This window comes from Malania oleifera, chromosome 8 (genome assembly GCF_029873635.1).
Source record: "Malania oleifera isolate guangnan ecotype guangnan chromosome 8, ASM2987363v1, whole genome shotgun sequence".
NCBI lineage: Eukaryota > Viridiplantae > Streptophyta > Magnoliopsida > Santalales > Ximeniaceae > Malania > Malania oleifera.
The window spans coordinates 101,455,709-101,476,959 of record NC_080424.1 but is presented as its reverse complement, the minus strand read 5'-3'; the positions used below and the strand labels follow the sequence as shown (position 1 = coordinate 101,476,959).

The window sequence follows — 21,251 nt, the reverse complement described above, 5'->3', positions numbered from 1 at the left end:
AAGCTCCCGTGGAGGAGGTTTTGGGTACCGTTAGCTCCGGCACGTCCAACTCAATGTCACGAACATTGTTTAAAATTTGGTCATAAATTTAATTATTGCTCAATTGTCGTGTGAAAAACATTGTTGAAAATTTAATGGTTAAAGGTTGCCCACCATGGGGCTATTGACACAAATTAAATCAAGAGAATGCAGAGCACCTACTTCTCTATTGCAACTAAGGTTGGAGCATATAGTTTCTCTCCAAATTTAAAATTGGTGCGAGATTTATTGAATATGTCCAAAATTCATAGGTTAATTATGTTTACCTTGAAATATTAATAAGTCGAAATCATAAAATGCTCCTAATTATGATTGTGTATTTGTTGGTACAAATAATTGAAAATTTGAGTTAATGAATTAATATAGATTTTTCGATCGACCACAATTTGATTGGTTATCTAAAATTATGACGCAGTTAAACAATCTAATTTAAAATTTCTTTAAAAGAATGAACAAAATCATTGTGTATGCATCTCTGCATTCGCATTTGTACCTTATATTTTTGTCAAACAAAAATAAAATAGTAAGGATGTGAAAAATTAAAATTTTGTTCACTGATTTGACATATATTTTCTTTTTTATCTCACTTTCTTTGATAATCAAACATGAAAAAGTAAAATCCTTCGGATTTCCTTAGTATGCATTTCTCTCATTGTTTTTCTTTTTTTATAAAAAATATGATTTAAAAATTAAAAAACGACACCTATATAAATATAAGCTATCATGTAACCTCTGTTGTGTATCATTTTTTTTCTCTAAAAATTTTTCAATAAATCTAGTTATATAATTTATAATTATAAAATAATATTTTGTTTAAAGTTTAAAAGTAGAAAATAAAAATTATAAAATATTAATTTCTTAAAATAAACGGATTTTCGTAAATTTTGACTCTATTAAATTTTGACCTACATCCGGAATATTTGAAATTTATGAAATTATTTTTAGACCCCTGCCCCGTGTAGGAGAAGGTTATCTTCTCCCCTCCAGATAGGGCATTCCACTGTGCTCCGTGTCAAATCACAGATTAATAATAACAGTGTGTTAGGATGATTTGTGATGATCTGCAGGGAAAATGCTGCTGAGGGGGATGAGTATTTGTCTAACGATGAAGAAGAGATTGGTCTTCAATTCGGTTGGTTTCTATTTTTCGACGTCATGCAGATGGGAAAGGTTAGCTTCTTCCTTGCTTGCTTTCTCTTCCCTACCTTCCTTCTCACGAATTTCATCGCTGTCCTCTCCCTTTTCTCTCTTCCTGCTCGTATTGTGTGTCTGTTTTGGGTTGAGCGCGCCTGCGCGCGGCAATCGCTGAACTTGTGTGCATTTGCTGCAAGCAAGTTGTTTGTTAAATTGTTTGATCGAGTTTTGTTACACTTATGTGTGTGCGCGAAAACTATGAACTACCTTTTTGTTGGAGGTAAGCGTTTCGTAAAACAGATTTGCCATTATGGGCCTCATTGCTGTGCTATTTTTCAGATTGTGAGCTCGATTAATTTCAAATAAGGGTTGCATTATTATGAACCCTCCCAAAGACATGGATAAAGTCGATACCCATACATGTGTTTCATTCTCCGCAAATAGCCCTGTAGTGGTATTTATCAATTCTATACCTTTTATCCTCTTTACTTCTGGTAATACATCTTAAACAAGTTATATCAGTGTGCAGTTTAGAGCAATCATGAACACATAAAAAATCTTTGGTTGTACTTGTTAATCATAAAGCCCATGTATGTGAATTCCTTGTCAAATTCAAGAAGTGAAGAGACTGACTAAATCTGTGCAGTGCATGTGCAGTGACTGGAGGCAAGCTGTTTGTTATATTGTGTGTATGAGTGTTCGGTTGCCCCTTGGTTTGTTATATTGTTGATGCACCTACAAAGAACTTGTTACCACATGCGGCCCCTAACCTGTCTTCCTTAGTCAGCACCCTCACTCCTTCCTATTCATCCGAGGGGGAAGCGGAAGGGGTGGCAAGGGCCAAAACCAGCCCCCTGCACCCTCATTCTTCTCCTTCCCCCTTTCTGTCAACACCATCTCACTGCGGCACTGCCCAAGGGGCAATCCAACCTTTTTAGAGTCAATATATATATATTTTAAAAAAAAAAGAAAAAGTAAAAGGAAAGTCACCCCTTTTCGCCATGAATCCAAATTTTCAAATAAATAAATAAATAAATAAATCACTTTGAATCCTGATTATCCCCATAGTTGATCAATCAAATTTAAGGAAAAAAAAAAAAAAAAAAAAGAGAGAAAAACAAGAAAAATTCATAATCAGGAAACCTGTAATATGCTTCATATTTCAAGAGGATTTGAAACATTTTCTAAAATTCTCAACACCACCGTTGGTGGAGCGCCTTCATCGTGATGTATCAGCAATACCCAACCATCTCCAGCTTGAGAATATTGTTTTCTGTTTCAAAAGAATATTTTATGTTTCTTTTTTATTCTCTTCTTCTGTTAGTTTGTTGCCAGTGAATATTTCTGGCTTGCTACGCTGTAGATATACAGTTGTGCGATGACTGTTCATGCATGGAAAAAGGAATACAATAATATTTCAGTTTATCTTCTTTGCTGTATTTTCTCCTACTCTACCTTTTTCTATCATGGTATCAGAGCATCTTTTGGACTCACGTCCATTTGCTTGGGCTCTCAGCCTGAAGCTCGCAATACCCTCTTCATAGCTAATCTTCCCACTAGAGCCTCCTCTTATCAACAATCATCTATTACTGTGCTTCATCTTTCATCAATCTGATTACAGTTAAGCTAAACCGTGACAATTATTTGTTGTGGAAGGCGCAGATAATTCCTTATCTCAAAGGCGGGAACCTATTTGGATACATTGATGGTTTTATCGTCCCTCCTCCGCTCGACAAACCATCATCCGAATATCTTACCTGGCAACAACAAGATCAAGCCATCATCAGCTTTCTGATTTCCTCTCTTTCTGAGACACTAATTGCTCATGTTCTCATGGCTACCTCTTCTCGTGAGGTATGGGAAATTCTTGAAGATCTATTTGCTGCAAAATCAAATGCTAGTATTATGCAAGTTCAGTTACAGCTCACCACTCTTAAGAAGGGCTCAGATTCCATTGCTGAATACTACCGTCGTGCAAAGTTGCTTCACGACTCTCTTGCCATGGCTGGTAAAATTATTTCCTCGTCTGACTTCATAACTTTTCTCCTGGCTAGTTTATGCTCAGATTATGACTCCCTTGTTACGTCCATCTCCACTCGTTGGATCCTCTCACACCTACTCAAGTTTATAGTTATCTTCTTATGCATGAGGCCAGATTAAATCATCAGAGCTCCACCCTTACAGCTTCCCCTAAGTTCTCTACTAACTCCACTCAGTCAAAACCTATGTCCAGCTTCTCTCATGGCCGTGGCTTCTCACATGTCCGGGGCAACTTCAGAGGTTGTGGTGGTCGTGGCAGGCGTGGTGGTTCTCACTCCTCCTCCTCCCCTGTCCCTTTCTCACCTAATCGTCCTACATGTTAGGTGTGTTATAAGAATGGCCATATTGCTCTCACCTGCTACCACAGATTTAACTTTAACTACTAGTCCCCCCCTCCACCCTCTCCATCAGCACATCTTACTTCAGGCCCACATCTTCAACAATCTACTCCCACTCCTGCTGATCCCAACTGGTATCCTGACTCTGTGGCTACCCATCATTGGACCCATGACTTCTCTAATCTATCTCTTAACTCATCTGAATACAAGGGCGATGAGCACGTTCATGTCGGTGATGGCTCTTCTCTTCCGATTCATCATGTTGGAAGCTCCACCATCTCATCTTCAAATGGCAGTATTCATGTAGTGACCCGAAAAATAATGATATTTAAGTAATAAAAAGGGATAGAAATGGAAAAAGAAACAGAAGGAGACGGCAGACTTTGTCGATGAACGTGAAACATTACACTTTGGCTTGGGGGGGAGGGGTAATAACTGAAAAATTTTCCTTGGTCCTCGTCGACGAATACAGAGGATTTGTCGATGAGAGTGTAGCAGGACCTCATCGATGAGGGTGAGTTACGTCGACGAGAAAATATCGAGAGGATGTTTGGGCGACTCTGAATTTCATCGATGAAGGGCAGAGTTCATCGACGAATTGTCTCTTGACCTCGTTGACGAGGTGACGTGGCTCGTCGACGAATCCCGCAGTATAAATAGCTTAAACTTGGTTTATACGCATAATTTTTGGCGTAAATCTCTCCTCTCTTTCTCCTGGACGGTTCTTCCTCCCTTTTTCTTCGATTTCAATTATGTTAGTCACCGGATTGACGATCTGAGGCCACCACGACGCTCCTAGCGGAGTTCTCTTCAAGTCTGCTAGGGCAGATCATTGGTGGGATTGAGTCAAATTTCTTCCCAGAATCAGGGTAAGGTCTTTTATTCAGTTTTTGACCTTCTAACAGTTGTAGGAAATGATGTAAGTCAAGAAATATTGATATTCTATTCTGAAAAATGTGGTTTTTAGTGTGTGGAATAGGAAGCCCTGCGGGCGTAGGATCAATATACGATAAGGGCTTTTCGACAAGTTTGGTAAGGGAAACATGCTATGCTAGGAAAACCTAGTATGCTTTCAGTATGAAATTTATGTTTCTATCAGATTATTATTCAGAATAGAAATTTATGCAATTTATTATTGATGTTAAAATATTTTAAATTATAGTGTAGCATGAGAGTATGAATACAGTATAGAAACATGTTTTTACAGTATTTTTAGGTATATGTTTTACAGAATATACAGACAGCGAAATGCATTTACAGTATCTTTCAGAATACCATGATTTTATAGTTTTACTGTACCATAACAGGTAGATTTACAGTTTATCTCAGAAAGATACAATTGATATAGTTACAGATTATTACAGCGTCATGGTTTATACAGTTATTACAGAATCATGGTAAAACAGTTAGTTGTATATAGAAACGTATTATATAGTATCAGACCCAATGGATCAGATAGCAGAGCACGATACCGTAGTTACAGATATACAGATATTCAGTTTAGAGTGCAACCACTTAACTCAGACAGTAAGTGACATGAGGTCGATCGTGCCTAGTTGTGGACAGGCTCCTCATTAGATATGGGTTGAGGATGACTGATCTGACCGAGGAGTAGAGTGATTTACCATGGTAGGCCAGCTAGGATAGATCTAGCCTTCGGGTCACACAACCCTGTCATGAGGGGTTAAATCATGACATACAACCATCCAGGGAAATATTCTCAGATATTATAATATTATCAGATTTTTTTTCCGAAATAGTACTATTATTATGAAAAGTAATTTCATACAATTTGACATGTTAAATTATGTAGTTAAAGGTTTTATAATATGTTATGTAGTATCAACATTTTCAGTTTTGGTTATTTGTATTAATTCGGATTAAGTTTTACAGATCCACATCTTAGTAGCCACACACTAGTGATAGCATGTTTCGTCTTACTGAGTTTTGACTCATTCCAGTGTTGAATTATTTTTCAAGTGAGCCAGTTGGGCGAGCGGAGTAGGCTCGCAGATAAAGGAGCTGTTAGTCTGTTTTTTTTTTAGGGTGAGTGTTTTTGGGGTACAATTTTGTTAGTCCTGGTATTAGTAATACTAGTTCTTGAGAGTACAGTGAAATATGCAATATTTGTGGAATATTTAGACACTTTAATATTGTATATATATATAAGGTTGTATTTCATGTTACTTGCTCTTCGCTGTGTAGGAAATTGTTTTAATTTAAAATAGTAGAGAAGATTTTAATTTTATAAGGAGGTTGTTATAATATGGTATCAGAGCCTAGGTTGCTAGGTTCTGTAGACTTTAGAGTGCAGAGAAAGTAATACCAGAGTATAGGAAAGGATTTGAGATTGGTTCTGTTGTCTGGGTACACGATTTATTGCAGTGGTTTTTATGTTTTTCCTTGGGTAACGATTTTAGGAAAATCATAGTAAACTATCGTCGGGTCGTGTGTCTAGGTTGCAAAACTAGATTTTGAGTGAAGATTGGGGGAGAATAGTTAATTATAAATATAGGATTTGAGTAGAATAAAATGGATTAGGTCTGTGGAGAAGATAAGGTTCTTAAGCATGTTTTTGTTTTTCAGGATGGATCTAGGAAGCAGTGGCACGAATTTTGGGGGAGACAGGCTACGACCTTCCAATATAGGAGGTGCCAATACGGATGCTGTTCTGCGCAGTGTCACCCAGCAGGTAATGACAGAGATGGCCAGGAGCTCTAGGGAGCGTGGCTGTTTAATCGAACAGTTTACGCGGATGAAGTCCCCATCCTTTGCTGGAGGAGATGACCCGATTGTAGCTGAGAATTGGATCCAGAATATCGAAGAGACACTAGCTGTACTTCCATGTACGGATGAACAAAAAGTGGTATTTGCGGCGTTTAAACTGACAGGGGAGGCGAAGCGCTGGTGGAGATCAGTGCGACTGATAGAGGAGCAGAGGTCGGTTCCAATGCCAGTGACTTAGGATCGATTGAAGGAGCTGTTGTTCGAGCGATACTTTCCTTCTGTCGTTCGGAACGCGAAGGCAGCAGAGTTTCTACATTTGGTACATGGGCAGATGACCGTATCTCAGTATGCAACTCTGTTTATCGAGTTGTCACGTTTTGCTCCACATCTAGCGCCTGATGAAGAGAAAAAAGCTAGGAAATTTGAAGAGGGATTGAGGTAGAACTTGTATGAGCAGGTGATTGACTTCAGAGTTCAGACATTTACGGAGGTTGTAGACAGAACTGCAATCATTGAGAGTAGTATTCAGAGTGGTTTAGCAGCTCAGAGTCAGAGGAAGAGGCCGACGCCTCAGGGTTACCAGACTGACTCTAGTAGGGGTCCATGGAGAGGAGACCGTGATATAGGAGATCAGAGGTAGAGGACAAGATCCCATGAGAATCAGGGCACGCCATTTTTCCTGGTATGGTAGACGTGCGGGAGACGCCATTCGGGGGAGTGCTTGGCTGGGAGAGGTGTATGTTACTTCTGTAAGAGACTTGGCCATAAGGCACGTGCATGCCCAGGAGCACAGGACCAGACTTCAGTTCCCAGGCCCTATCGGGGAGGATATCAAGCAGCTCGAGGAGGATATCAGACGCCTCGTGGTGGCCAGCAGAGGAATGTGGCCCAGCGCGAGTATACGCTCTGACGCCAGGTGATGCTGAGGCTGCTGCGGATTTTGTGACAGGTACATTTACTGTTTTATCATATCCAGTTATTATTCTTTTTGACTCGGGTGCTACTTATTCTTTAATTTCTGCATCTTATGTTAAATTATCTGAGAGTGAGACGGAGTTATTAGATATAGCGCTGTGAGTAGCTACACCATCAGGGTCAGTGATAAGATGTTAGAGGGTACTTAGGGGCTATTCGATAGAAATTCAGGGGAAAGTATTACCAGCTGATTTGATTGTATTTGATATGTGTGAGTTTGATATAATACTGGGTATGGATTGGTTGACTGCCAATCATGCCAGCATTGATTGTCATCAGAAAGAAGTAGTTTTCAGACCCCCTGGTGAGCAAAAATTCAGGTTTGTTGGTTCGCGTGTACATGCTCCGTTGCAAATAGTATAAGCTGTACAGGTAAGTAGACTACTCCGGGATGGAAGTCAAGGGTTTGTGACTTTTGTAAAGGAAGCGTCAGAGAATGAATCGAAACTTTATAGTATCCTGGTCGTACGAGAATTTCCAGATGTTTTTTTGGAGGAGCTCCTAGGGTTGCCTCCCGAATGCGAGGTGGATTTTCCTATAGATTTGCCTCCAGGGACAACGCCGATCTCTAAGGTTCCCTACCGTATGGCTCCAGCTGAATTAGGAGAATTGAAGAATTAGTTACAAGACTTGCTGAATAGGGGATTTATAAGACCCAGTGTATCATTATGGGGAGCTCCAGTGTTGTTTGTAAAAAAGAAAGACGAGTCTATGAGGATGTGTATCGATTACAGAGAAATCAATAAAGTTACTATTAAGAATAAATATCTTCTACCCCGTATAGACGATTTGTTTGATTAGCTCCAGGGTACATGAGTATATTCCAAGATTGACTTCAAATCCGAGTATCATAAAATGAGAGTAAAAGCAAAGGACGCCGTGAAGATAGCCTTCAGGACCAGATATGGGCACTACGAGTTCCTCATTGAAACGCCCCGAACCCTTAAACCCGGGCCCAGTGCGTTATACCTGATCATATCCTCATAAATCATATTCCATAACATACGTAGTGGAAAACATAATCATAATCTCCATATAACATAATACCAGAGTTTACTAATTCTAACTATAATCTATAATAAATCATCCAACACCTGCATTTCCATAATTACATATATCTTCAAAACATTTCAATATGTTCACAACTTTCTTTTCTACACAAACTTAAAATATAAGGACGTAAAATATAAATATTTGTATCCCATAATTAACATAGAAATATACCATTTTTTTTACTATTTCCCAATAATGTTATAGAACCTCGAGCTCTCTAAGTTCGATCTCGATGAAATCCTAAAAAAATAAAAATAAATTCATATTCGAGTGAGACATATCTCAGTAAGGGAAGAAACCATATATTAAAATTGTGTGTGGCCAACATGAGTTTATATATAACATAATATTTAACATTTAAAAATTCTTAACATAATTTTCGAAATCATTCCTTGATCCTATTCAAACACATGCAAATGTTTAACTCACAAGATTTCCCGAGGATAAGGGTGATTACCTGCCCATACAAGTAGTACCCCTCTGCTCTGATACATTTAGCAATCCGAAGGTCACAATTTAAGCATACCAGGGCACTCACCTTACTCAGTAAGCCCTCAAGTGTTAAATTAATCTCGTATTCACACAGTTCATACAAAAGCTTACCGGCAAAGGCCCTATGGATAGGGAAATCTACTCGCTCATACAAGTAGGTTCCATCTGCCCTAGTACGTTATGCGGCTATTGCCGCATCTGTAACTACTAGTGCACTTGCCTTACTCAGCAAGCCCTCAGGCGATAGGTATGCCTCGCCCAATCGTAACATGTTTTACGTACATACATACTTCTAATATCATAATACATCATTCTTTCTATCATTATTCAATCATACACATTTGTTCATATTCATGGCTTAACATTACATTTCATTTCACTTTAAGTGACTCTTTCCCATTTTACATTGTTCACATTTCACATTTCATTTCTATTTCATTCATTTCCCTTTTCATTTCATTTCATTTTATACCCAGTATCTTTCAGCTGTTTTACCAAACATCTTTCAGCTGTTATACATTTACCCAGTCACTTTCAACTGTTTCACATTTATCCAGCCACTTTCAGTTGTGACACATTTACCCAGCCACTTCAACTGTGACACATTTACCCAGCCACTTTTAGTTGCGACACATTTACCCAGCCACTTTTAGCTATGACACATTTATCCAGTCACTTTTAGCTGTTTTACCTAGCATATTTCAGCTGTTTACCCAGCATCTTTCAGCTGTTTACATGATTGCATTAACACACACATGCAACATTGTCCATATCATATTTTATTTTCATGGTTTTACTTACTTAACCTGCATCTCATACATTTAACATATATTTGCATAGATTCTCATGCCACACAATTTAAGAGTAAAATTCATATACTGCCTGTAAAATAAGCCAACCAATATTTAATGTTTATATATTAAAAATACCTTTCATGTATTACATAAATATTTTGAAAATATTTTTCCACTTTCATCAGTTCATTTTCACACATACATATCTAATAAACAACCCTAAACTTGAAGGAAATATAATTTAAACAGTTGGCATTTTACCCATATCGAAACATATACACGTACATATAACACAATTTATTTTTCCATTAAATTCATAAAAATTCTAATTTAATATATATTTTTTCCCTTACCTGTTTTCTTGAACTACGCCAACAAGGACTCCGAAAAATACCTGCGGCGCTCACCCGGATCTTGAAATTAAATTCCTAATTCTAATAAATTATTCCTGAATAAAATATTAATTTAATACTTCCTAGACCTTTAAATACCCAATAAATAATTATTTCCTTAAATTTAGCTAAATTCTCAAATCTCACTATCGCTTTGGAGTAGAGTCTAGAAAACCTCAATTGAAAAATTACCTACATCAAAATGACGATAACAACGACTAGGACCCCGTGGTGGTGTCCGTTCGTCGATTTAACCACATATTAACAGCAAAATTGAGAAAATAGAGAAAAATTACCTTTCCCCAGGAGCAGTGCCTAAATTGTTCCCATGAAAAATCTGCTCCAGTAGAAATGTTGGCAGCGGAACTAGGATTCCAACGGCACCTTCAGTTTCCCGATCTATCGCAAACTCACCAAGTAATTGAGAGAAGAAGAGAGACGGAGATGAAGGTGGCTGGCGCGCTCGTAGGAAATATTTTTGGAGGGGGGAGGGGGCGTGCAGCTCTGACTCTTCTCTTTCTTCTTTCTTCTTTCTTTCTTCTCTTCTGTCAGATTCTTAACTTTACATATATATATATATATATATATATATATCTTATTTTAATTATTATTATTTTTAAATCCAATACAATAATATTTAATTTAACAACTAGTTATTTAATTATTTAATTTATCTTAATTTAATTTAATTTATTTAATTTAATATTTTTTTTCTTTTTCCCATGTCATTCCTTTTATTTATTTATTTATTTATTTTTTTCAAATTATTTTAATCATTTTAAATTTTCGGGTCTTTACAATCGTTATGTCTTTTGGTCTGACGAATGCCTTAGTTGTTTTCATAAACTTGATCAATAGAGTTTTTCACTAGTATCTCGATCAATTTGTGGTGGTTTTTATTGATGATATATTGGTATACTCGAAAAATTTCGAGAATCATGAGGGGCATTTGAGGCAGGCACTGCAGACACTCAGGGAGGAGAAGCTTTACGCCAAATTTTGTAAGTGTGAGTTTTGGCTTGAGAAGGTTGCATTTTTAGGTCATGTGATCTCAGGGGACGGTATTTCAGTGGATCCCAGCAAGATTGATGTGGTGGTGAATTGGGCAAGGCTGAGGAATGTGCAGGAAGTCAGGAGTTTCTTGGGGCTAGCAGGTTACTACCGTTGATTCGTTGAGGGATTTTCAGCTTTATCAGGACCTCTCACGCGTATGATCAGAAAAAATGTCAGATTTGTGTGGGATGAAGAATGCGAGTAGAGTTTTCAGGAATTAAAGTAGTGGCTCGTCACTGCACTAGTCCTGACGATTCCATCTAGTGGTGATGGTTATGTTATCTACAATGACGCGTCTTTGAAAAGGCTCGGTTGTGTATTGATGCAGTATGGTAGGGTGGTAGTATATGCGTCCAGACAGTTGAAAGAATATGAAAAGAACTACCGTACTCACGATCTGAAATTGGTTGCGGTTGTACATGTACTGAAGATCTGGAGACTTTACTTATATGGTGAGAGGTGTGAGATATTTTCTGATTACAAGAGTTTAAAATATTTTTTCACACAAAAAGAGTTGAATATACACCAGAGAAGGTGGTTAGAACTCATCAAGGATTACGACTGTACAATCAGTTATCACCCAGGTAAAGCAAATGTGTTGGCTGATGCTTTAAGCCATAAATCAGAGGGTACAGCGCAGCTAGCAGTAGTAGTTCAACATCCGATTCAAATGGAATTGGAAAAGTTTGATATGGAATTAGTGAATGATGATCCTCAGGTGCTTATTGTCAGTTTAGTGATACAACCTGCACTGTATGAGAGAATTAAAGCTGCTCAGAAAGATGATCCAGAGTTAGTGGAGGTGCTTGCCAGAATACAGGATGGTCAGGGAGAGGAATTCGGTATTGTCGATGATGGCGCCCTCAGATTTCACACCAGATTGTGTGTGCCTGCTGATGTTAGCATCAGAAGAACGATTCTAGAAGAGGCACACAGATCTCTATACACTATTCATCTTGACGGTACAAAAATGTATAGGGATCTACGAGATTATTTCTAGTGGAGTGACATAAAGAGGGAAATAACAGAATTTGTACAGCAGTGTTTGACGTGCCAGCAGGTTAAGGCTGAGCACCAGAGACTGGTTGGTCAGTTGCCATTACTTTTCATTCCCGAATGGAAGTGGGATCACGTATCCATGGATTTTGTTATTGGGTTGTCTTTAGCGCCGCATGGTCAGAATGCCATTTGAGTGGTGGTTGATAGGTTGACGAAGACAATGCACTTTCTGCCAATTAAAGTTAGCGACCCTATGAATAGGTTAGTAGAGATTTATATATAGGAGATTGTTCGATCCCATGGAGTGCCGGTATCCATAGTCTCAGACCGTAACCCTCGTTTTACATCATGGTTTTGGAAGAGTCTGTAGGAGGCTTTGGGGACTCAGTTAGCATTTAGCACTACTTTCCACCCTCAGACCGATGGTCAGACTGAGAGAACAATCCAGGTATTAGAAAATATGCTTCGTGCCTGTGTGCTAGACTTTGGAGGTAGCTGGATTCAGTTTTTACCGTTAGTTAAATTTGCTTATAATAACAGTTATTAGACTAGCATCGGCATGACACCCTACGAGGCATTATATGGTAGGAGATGTCAATCTCCTCTTTTTTGGGATGAAGTAGGTGAAAAACGAGTTTTTGGTCCAGAGATAATTTAGTAAGCATGTGATAAAGTCCAACTTATTCGAGACAGAATCAGTGCAGCGCAGAGTCGGCAGAAAAGTTGGGCGGATACTCGCCGCCGAGAATTGAAATTTGAAGTGGGTGATCATGTATTTTTTGACAATAACTCCACTGAAGGAGATCTTGAGATTTGGGAAGAAGGGTAAATTGAGCCCTAAATTTATTGACCCATTTGAGGTACTTGAGAAGATTGAGTCAGTAGCCTATCGGTTATCTTTACCGCCATCTCTATTTCGAGTTCATGACGTATTTCATGTTTTTATGTTAAGGAAATACGTTCTAAATCCTTCCCATATTATTAGCCCTGCAAAACTGGAAGTTAGTGAGGCTTTAGCGTATGAAGAAGTTCCAGTGCAAATTTTAGATAGAAAAGAACAAGAATTGCGTGGTAAGAAGATACCATTAGTAAAAGTTCTATGGAGAAACCACGCGATTGAGGAAGCCTCATGAGAGCTTGAAGATGAAATCAGACGGAAATATCCCCACTTGTTTGATGAATTATAGTATTGATGTATATGCTAGGATGGTAATTTTATTTTGTTGAGTCCAGCGTAATTGTAATGCAGAGCATAGGTTAAGTAGTATTTTGATTTTGGAGGAAATTTTCTTTTATGGTTGTAATCTCCTAGGACTACCCATGTAACCACAGTATTCCTCTACCATAAATGAGGGCAAGTAATAAAATAAGTAGACCATTTACCTTTAAGAAGGAAGGATCATATGAATAAGTGAATTTCAGGGACGAAATTTATAAGGAGGGGAGAATGTAGTGACCTGAAGAATAATGATATTTAAATAATAAAGAGGGATATAAATGAAAAAAGAAACAAAAGGAGACAGCAGACTTCGTCGACGACATTGCACTTTGGGGGGTAATAATCAAAAATTTTTCCTTGGTCCTCGTTGACGAATACAGGGGATTCGTCGACAAGGGTATAGCAGGACCTCGTTGACGAGGGTGAGTTTCGTCGACGAGAAAATACCGAGAGGATTTTTGAGCGACTCTGAATTTCGTCGACGAAGGGCAGGGTTTGTCGACGAATTGTCTCTTGACCTCGTCGATGAGGTGATGTGACTCGTCGACGAAACCTGCAGTATAAATAGCCTAAACTTGGTTTATACGCATAATTTTCGGCGTAAATCTCTTATCTCTCTCTCTTGGACGGTTCTTCCTCCCTTTTTCTTCGATTTCGGTTCCGTGAGTCACCGGATCAACGATCTGATGCCACCACGATGCTCCTGGCGGAGTTCTCTTCAAGTTTGTTGGGGCGGATCGTCGGTGGGATTGAGTCGAATTTCTCCCCAAAATCAGGATAAGGTCTTTTATTCAGTTTTTGACCTTCTGGCAGTTGTAGGAAATGATGTAGGTTAAGAAATATTGATATTCTGTTTTGAAAAATGTGATTTTTAGGGTGTGAAATAGGAAGCCCTGCGGGTGTAGGATCAATATACGATAGGGGCTTTTCGACAAGTTTGGTAAGGGAAATATGTTATGTTAGGAAAACCTAGTATGATTTCAGTATGAAGTTTATGTTTTTATTAGATTATTATTTAGAACAGAAATTTATGCAATTTATTATTGATGTTAAAATATTTTAAATTATAGTGTGGCATGAGAGTTTGAATACAGTATAGAAACATGTTTTTACAATATTTTCAAGTATATATTTTACAGAATATACAGACAGTGAAATGCATTTACAGTATCTTTCAGAATACCATGATTTTACAGTTTTACAGCACCATAATAGGTAGATTTACAGTTTATCTCAGAAAGATACAGTTGATATAGTTACAGATTATTACAGCGTCATTATTTATACAGTTATTACAGAATCATGGTAAAATAGTTAGTTGTATATAGAAACGTATTATATAGTATCAGACCCCGATGGATCAGACAACAGAGCACGGTACTGTAACTACAGATATACAAATATTCAGTTCAGAGTGCAACCATTTAACTCAGATAGTAAGTGGCATGAGATCGATCGTGCCTAGTTGTGGACAGGCTCCCCATCAGATATGGGTTGAGGAGGGCCGATCTGATCGAGGAGTAGAGTGGTTTACCATGGTAGGCTAGCCGGGATAGATCCAGCCTTCAGACCGCACAACCCTGTCATAAGGGGTTAAATCATGACATATAGCCATCCATGGAAATATTCTTAGATATTATAGTATTATCAAATTTTTTTTTTCCAAAATAGTAGTATTATTATGAAGTTCACAAATGACAACTTTCTAAATTGAAACACGATGAATGAAAATTTGGAATTATTATAAATTCTAGAGTGCATACTAGTGCCTAAAGGAGGGATAAAGAACGAAAAAGGCTTTTATGTTGAACCCTAAATAAAAAAAAATTACCTCCTTCGTGAATGGAATACAAAATGACACTAAAATACATGCGTAAGGGTATCTTACTACAAGATATAATTTTGCACATCCAAATTTGAGAGATCTCTAAGATCAAGCGAAAATTAAAAATGAGGAAACTTATCAAGCCAACTTCATTGAAGCATACTCTTAGATGTGGATAATTCAGATTAATTTTTAAATATCCACATCTCAGTAGCCACACACTAGTGATAGCATGTTTCGTCTTACTGAGTTTTGGCTCATTCCAGTGTTAAATTATTTTTCAGGTGAGTCGGTTGGGCGAGCGGAGCAGACTCGCAGATAAAGGAGCTATTAGTCTGTTTGTTTTTTAGGGTGAGTGTTTTTGTGGTACAATTTTGTTAGCCCTGATATTAGTAAGAGTAGCTCTTGAGAGTACAGTGAAATATGCAATATTTGTGGAATATTTAGACACTCTGGTATTGTATATATATATATGGTTGTATTTCATGTTATTTGCTCTCCTCTATGTAGGAAATTGTTTTAATTTAAATAAGTAAATAAGATTTTAATTTTATAAGGAGGTTGTTACAATTCATCTCTCCAAACTCTATCATGTTCCTTTAATTTCTAAAAATTTAATTTCTGTTCAAAAATTATGTGAAGATAACTCTGTATATTTTGAGTTTCACTTTTCCTTTTTCGGTGTGAAGGATTCCCATAAAGTTTTCCTTCGCGGTCTTACTAAGGATGGCATCTACGTGTTTGCATCATCTTCACCTCAAGCTCATGTTGGTGAGCATGTCTCTCCCTCTCAGTGACATGCTCGGCTAGGTCACCCTTCCATGCAACTAGTCCACAGAATAATCTTACGTATGTCTCTGCCTACCACTTCCTTGTCATCCTTGGGTTTATGTTCATCATGCTGCAAGACTAAACTGCATCTGTAACGACCTGATTTTTCATGCCATTTTTTTTCCCTTAATACATATAGAATATATAACAAATCTTTCTGTATTAACTACTGAAAACATCTCAGGCCCCAAAGGAGCACTGAGAAAACTCTGTCCACATTACATCCCTAAGCAGTGATAAACATAAAATTATAAACAATATATATACAATACCACAAATCTGAAAGTCCCAAAATATACATCACAAAGTACCTAGTGACATCATCAAAAACCTTGGGATCTACCCAAACAACCAACACCTAGGAAACACTCACCCTTCAGAAAGGGTAGAACAAGAACTTCTCTACCTGCGAGCTTGATTTGCTCGCTTAGCTGGATCACCTGAAAAATGTTAAGTCACTAGGATGAGATGACGCTCAGCAAGAAGAAATATGCTATTACTAATGTGTGGCAACTGAGTTACACATTTAATTTACTGATATAATACTGAAATTGTAAAACTGATAGTCTAGTGTACTATACAAATCACATTTATTATAGTTTAAAATACAATTGTATATCTGAGTTTTTTAGTTACACATAATTCTAATATTATAATAAAATTGCTGCTGCACTGTATATCTGTATATATATAGAAACATTTTTGATATATATATATATATATATATATATATATATACATAATCTTCTGATATACTTTCTAAAATCCTTAGCATAACATATTTCCATTAGCCATCTGACTGAGAGACTGACCTCCACTCAACACTTTACTCTCGCACCCTCGGTGTACCAACCTCAAAAACTTGCATTTAAATACACATATTCTCCTATAAATCAATACACCCATAATTCCTAAAATTGCCTATTCATAAATCTTTTAACCTATAATTTACCTGAGTTCCTGAACAGATACTTGCTGGGGTCCTCAACCCATGACTATAGGACCCAAAACACCATATTCTTGAAAATATGACACCTCAAATTTATTCTACAAAATACCAGTATATTCTCATAGTATATTAAATCTGGCCTCAAATAATACTAGTAATACTGAAAATACTTAAAAATCTACTTACCCTAATTTTATGATGATTTCTAAACTGCTCAAATTGAATTTCTGCTCCTTTTTAAGTTGTAGAGAATCTCCCTAGGATCATCGTGGTAGCTTTTGATCGTCGAACCGGGGAGAATCGGAGTTAGAAATCTTTAGAGAAGTGAGAGGGTCCATTTTAGAGAGAGAGAAACTAGGGAAAATGAAATTTTCGCAGGAAAATCCGATTTAGGCTATATATAAAAATGTTGCCCATGTGGCCTCATCGACGAGCCACGTCACCTCGTCGATGAGTTTATGAAGGTGGTTTGTCGACGAAGATGATGCCCCCATCGACAAATTTTAGATCCTAAAAAATAGTCTCTCGGTAAATTCTTGTCGACTAGACACGTGTCCACGTCGACGAGCCCAAGTAGACGATTTGTCGATGAACGCAAAATTCTTTTCCCCTCTTTTCTTTATTATTTAATTCCAATAATTATCCGAGTTATTACATTCTCCCTTCATTATAAAATTTCGTTCTTGAAATTTACTATCTGTACCATACACCACTTTTTGAGGAAAATTGTCTACTTATTTTATTACTTACCCTCACTTATGACGGAGGAATATCGTGGTTACATTCAACATCCTAGGAGATTACAAATATACTCATAAAAGAAAATTCTTCCAAAACCAAAACATTACCTATCCTATAAACTAAAATACAACCATATATATATATATATATATATATATATATATATAAATATATATATATATATATATAAATATATATATTACTCTGCACTAAACAAATTTTATCTTTATCTAGACAATACTGATTAATATTATAATTCATTAAATAAATGTGGGTACTTCTATCTAATTTCTTTCTCAAGTTCTCACAAAACTTCTTCTATAGTATGGTTTCTTTACAAAACTTTCACCAACTAAATTTCTTTGGCGCGCAATTCCTGTGTCTTTCAGTCTAAGATCTGTACAGGTATTTCCTCATAGGCTAATGAATCTCTAGGCTCTATTTCTGCATAATTGATTATGTGGGACGGGTTTGGAACGTATTTCTTTAGCATAGCAACATGGAATACATCATATATTCTAGACAAAGCTGGTGGTAGAGTTAGTCTGTAAGCAACTGACCCCACTCTCTCTAGTATCTCAAAAGGGCCAATATACTTAGGGCTCTGCTTGCCCTTCTTCTCAAATCTCACAACTTCTTTCAGAGGAATTACCTTCAAGAATACCTGATCCCCCATATCAAATTCTAATTCTCAACGGCGAGCGTCTACGTAGCTTCTCTGTCGACTCTGAGTTGTACTAATTCTTTCTTTAATTAGTCGGAATTTATCATATGTCTGCTGTACCATCTTTAGGTCCAAAACTCGCCTACTTCATCCCAGAAAAGAGGAGAACGATACCTCTTACCATACAGTGCCTCATAAGGTGCCATGCCGATGTTGGCTTGATAGCTGTTATTGTAAGCAAACTCAACCAACGACATAAACTGGGTCCAACTACCCCCAAAATCTAACACGCATGCACGAAGCATATCCTCTAATATCTGGATCGTCCTCTTAGTCTGATCATCCGTCTGAGGGTGAAAAGTAGTGTTGAATGCTAATCGTGTTCCCATAGCCTCTTGAAAGTTTTTCCAAAATCGTGAAGTAAATCAAGGATCTCGGTCTGAGACTATGAATACCGGTACATCATTTACGTGAACTATTTCTTGAACATATATTTCTGTTAGTCTGTCCATGGAATGACCAACTTTAATAGGGATGAAATGAGTAGTCTTTGTCAGATGATCAACGATCACCCAAATAGCATTTAACCCCTATCGCACTAGTGGTAACCCAGTAACAAAATCCGTAGAGATGTGATCTTATTTCCACTCTGGAATAAAGAGTGGCTGCAACTGCCTCGCGGGTCTCTGGTGCTCAGCTTTTATCTGTTGGAACGTCAAACACTGCTTTACAAATTCTGCAATATCCTTCTTCATACCGCTCCACCAAAAGGATTCCCGTAGATCCCAATACATTTTAGTACTACCTGGATGTACGGTATATAGGGATATGTGAGCCTTCTCTAATATAGTTCTCTTGATCTTGGCATCTGCAAGAACACATAATCTAGTATGGAACCGCAGGGCTCCATCATCTGATATGCTGAAATCCTCTTCTTGTCCGTCTTGCACTTTCTCTCTCAACTCTGCTAACTCTGGGTTAAAATTTTGGCCAGCTTTAATTTTTTCTTGCAATGTAGGTTGAATCACCAAGTTAGCAAAGAATGACCGGTGATCATCCTCTATCAACTCCATGCTTACTCTCTCCAAATCCATCAGAATAGGGTGTTGAATCTCTACTGCTGATACTATTGCTCCCATTGACTTTCGGTTCAATGCATCAACCACCACGTTTGCTTTCCTTCGATGGTAGCCAATAGTGCGGTCATAATCTTTAATAAGTTCTAGCCATCTTCTTTGCCTCATATTTAGCTCTTTCTGAGTGAAGAAATATTTTAAACTTTTGTGGTCCGTAAAGATTTTACATTTCCCTCCATACAGATAATGCCTCCAAATCTTGAGAGCGTACACCATTGCAGCCAGTTCCAAATAATGCACAAGATAGTTCTTCTCATATTCTTTAAGCTGCCTAGAAACATATGCGATGACCCTGTCGTGCTGCATCAATACGGATCCAAGTCCCTTCAGGGATGCATCACTATATATCACGAACTAGTCCTCTCCTAATGAAATAGCTAACACTGGGGCAGTGATCAACCTCTGTTTCAATTCCTAAAAGCTCTGTTCACAGTTATCGGTCCATTCAAACTTCACATTTTTTCTCTTGAATCACATCAGTGGACCCAATAATCTAGAGAAACCGTTAACAAAGCGTCAGTAGTAGCCTGCCAAACCCAGAAAACGTTTAACCTCTTGGACATTCCCTAGTCTCACCCAACTCACCACTGTCTCTATCTTACTCGGGTTAACTGATACACTCGCCTCAGAGATTACATGGCCAAGAAAAGAAACTTGCCTAAGCCAGAATTCACATTTCTTGAATTTTGCGTACAACTTTTTCTCTCTCAATGTCTACAACACTAGCCTTAAATGATGTCTGTGCTCCTCAAAACTCTTTGAGTAGACTAGTATATCGTCAATAAATATAACAACAAATAGGTTCAAGTACTGATGGAACACCTAATTCATTAAATCCGTAAATACCGCTGGCGCGTTAGTCAACCCAAATGGCATCACTAGAAACTCGTAATGCCCATATCTAGTTCGAAATGCCGTCTCTAAAATGTCTTCTGTCTTAACTTTTACCTGATGGTAACCCGACTGAAGGTCAATTTTAGAATAGTCTTGGGTCCCCTGGAGCTGATCAAAAAAATCGTCAATCCTGGGAAGAGGATATTTATTCTTGACTGTCAGTTTATTTATTTCTTTATAATCTATACGTATCCTCATGGTCTCATCTTTCTTCTTCACGAATAGAATTGGTGCTCCCCAGAACGACACGTTAGGCCTGATAAATCCCTTATTCAGTAATTCTTGCAATTGATCTTTCAGTTCCCTTAACTCGGCTAGAGCCATTCGGTAAGGTGCTTTAGATACCGGTGCTGACCCCAGTAGAAGATCCACAATGAATTCAACTTCACGGTCTGGTGGTAAACTAGGTAATTCTTCTGGAAAAAAGTTTGAAAATTCTCTGACCATAGAAATATTGGCTTGCTTCAGTTCTTCTTTTGGCAATTTTTTTATGTAGGCCACAAATTCTTGGCAGTCATCTTGAATCAGTTTCCTCACCTGAATAGCTAACATAAGTTATGGCAAAGAGCGGACAAGTGAACCAAGAAATTTGTATTCTTGCTCACCAGGAGGTTTGAAAATCACTTCTTTCAAATGACAATCAATACTGACATGATTAACTACCAACCAATAAATACCCAAAATTACATCAAATCCCTGCATATCTAATATCATAAGATTAGCTGGCTGTACTTTTCCCTGAATGGCCACTAGAAAATCCCTAAGTACCCTCATACACCTCACCACTGATCTAGTCGACATAGCTACAACCAACTCGATATCTAACATCCGTGTCTCATACCCAATCAATTTAGTATACCCCGATGAAATAAAAGAATGGGTGGCACCTGTGTCAAATAAAACAACAGCTTTATACGAATAAGCGGTAAAGGTACCTGTAACTACGTCTCCAGCTG

The 21,251-nt window shown here is 37.7% G+C and overlaps 1 long non-coding RNA gene across 1 annotated transcript; it reads left to right on the top strand.

Moving 5' to 3' along the window:
* The first annotated feature begins 1,007 nt into the window (after positions 1 to 1,007).
* Positions 1,008 to 15,466, top strand: LOC131162268 (uncharacterized). Its single transcript, XR_009138735.1, has 3 exons — positions 1,008 to 1,209; positions 1,513 to 1,627; positions 15,365 to 15,466. It is a non-coding gene; the product is annotated as an uncharacterized LOC131162268 (long non-coding RNA).
* The last annotated feature ends 5,785 nt before the right edge of the window (positions 15,467 to 21,251 follow it).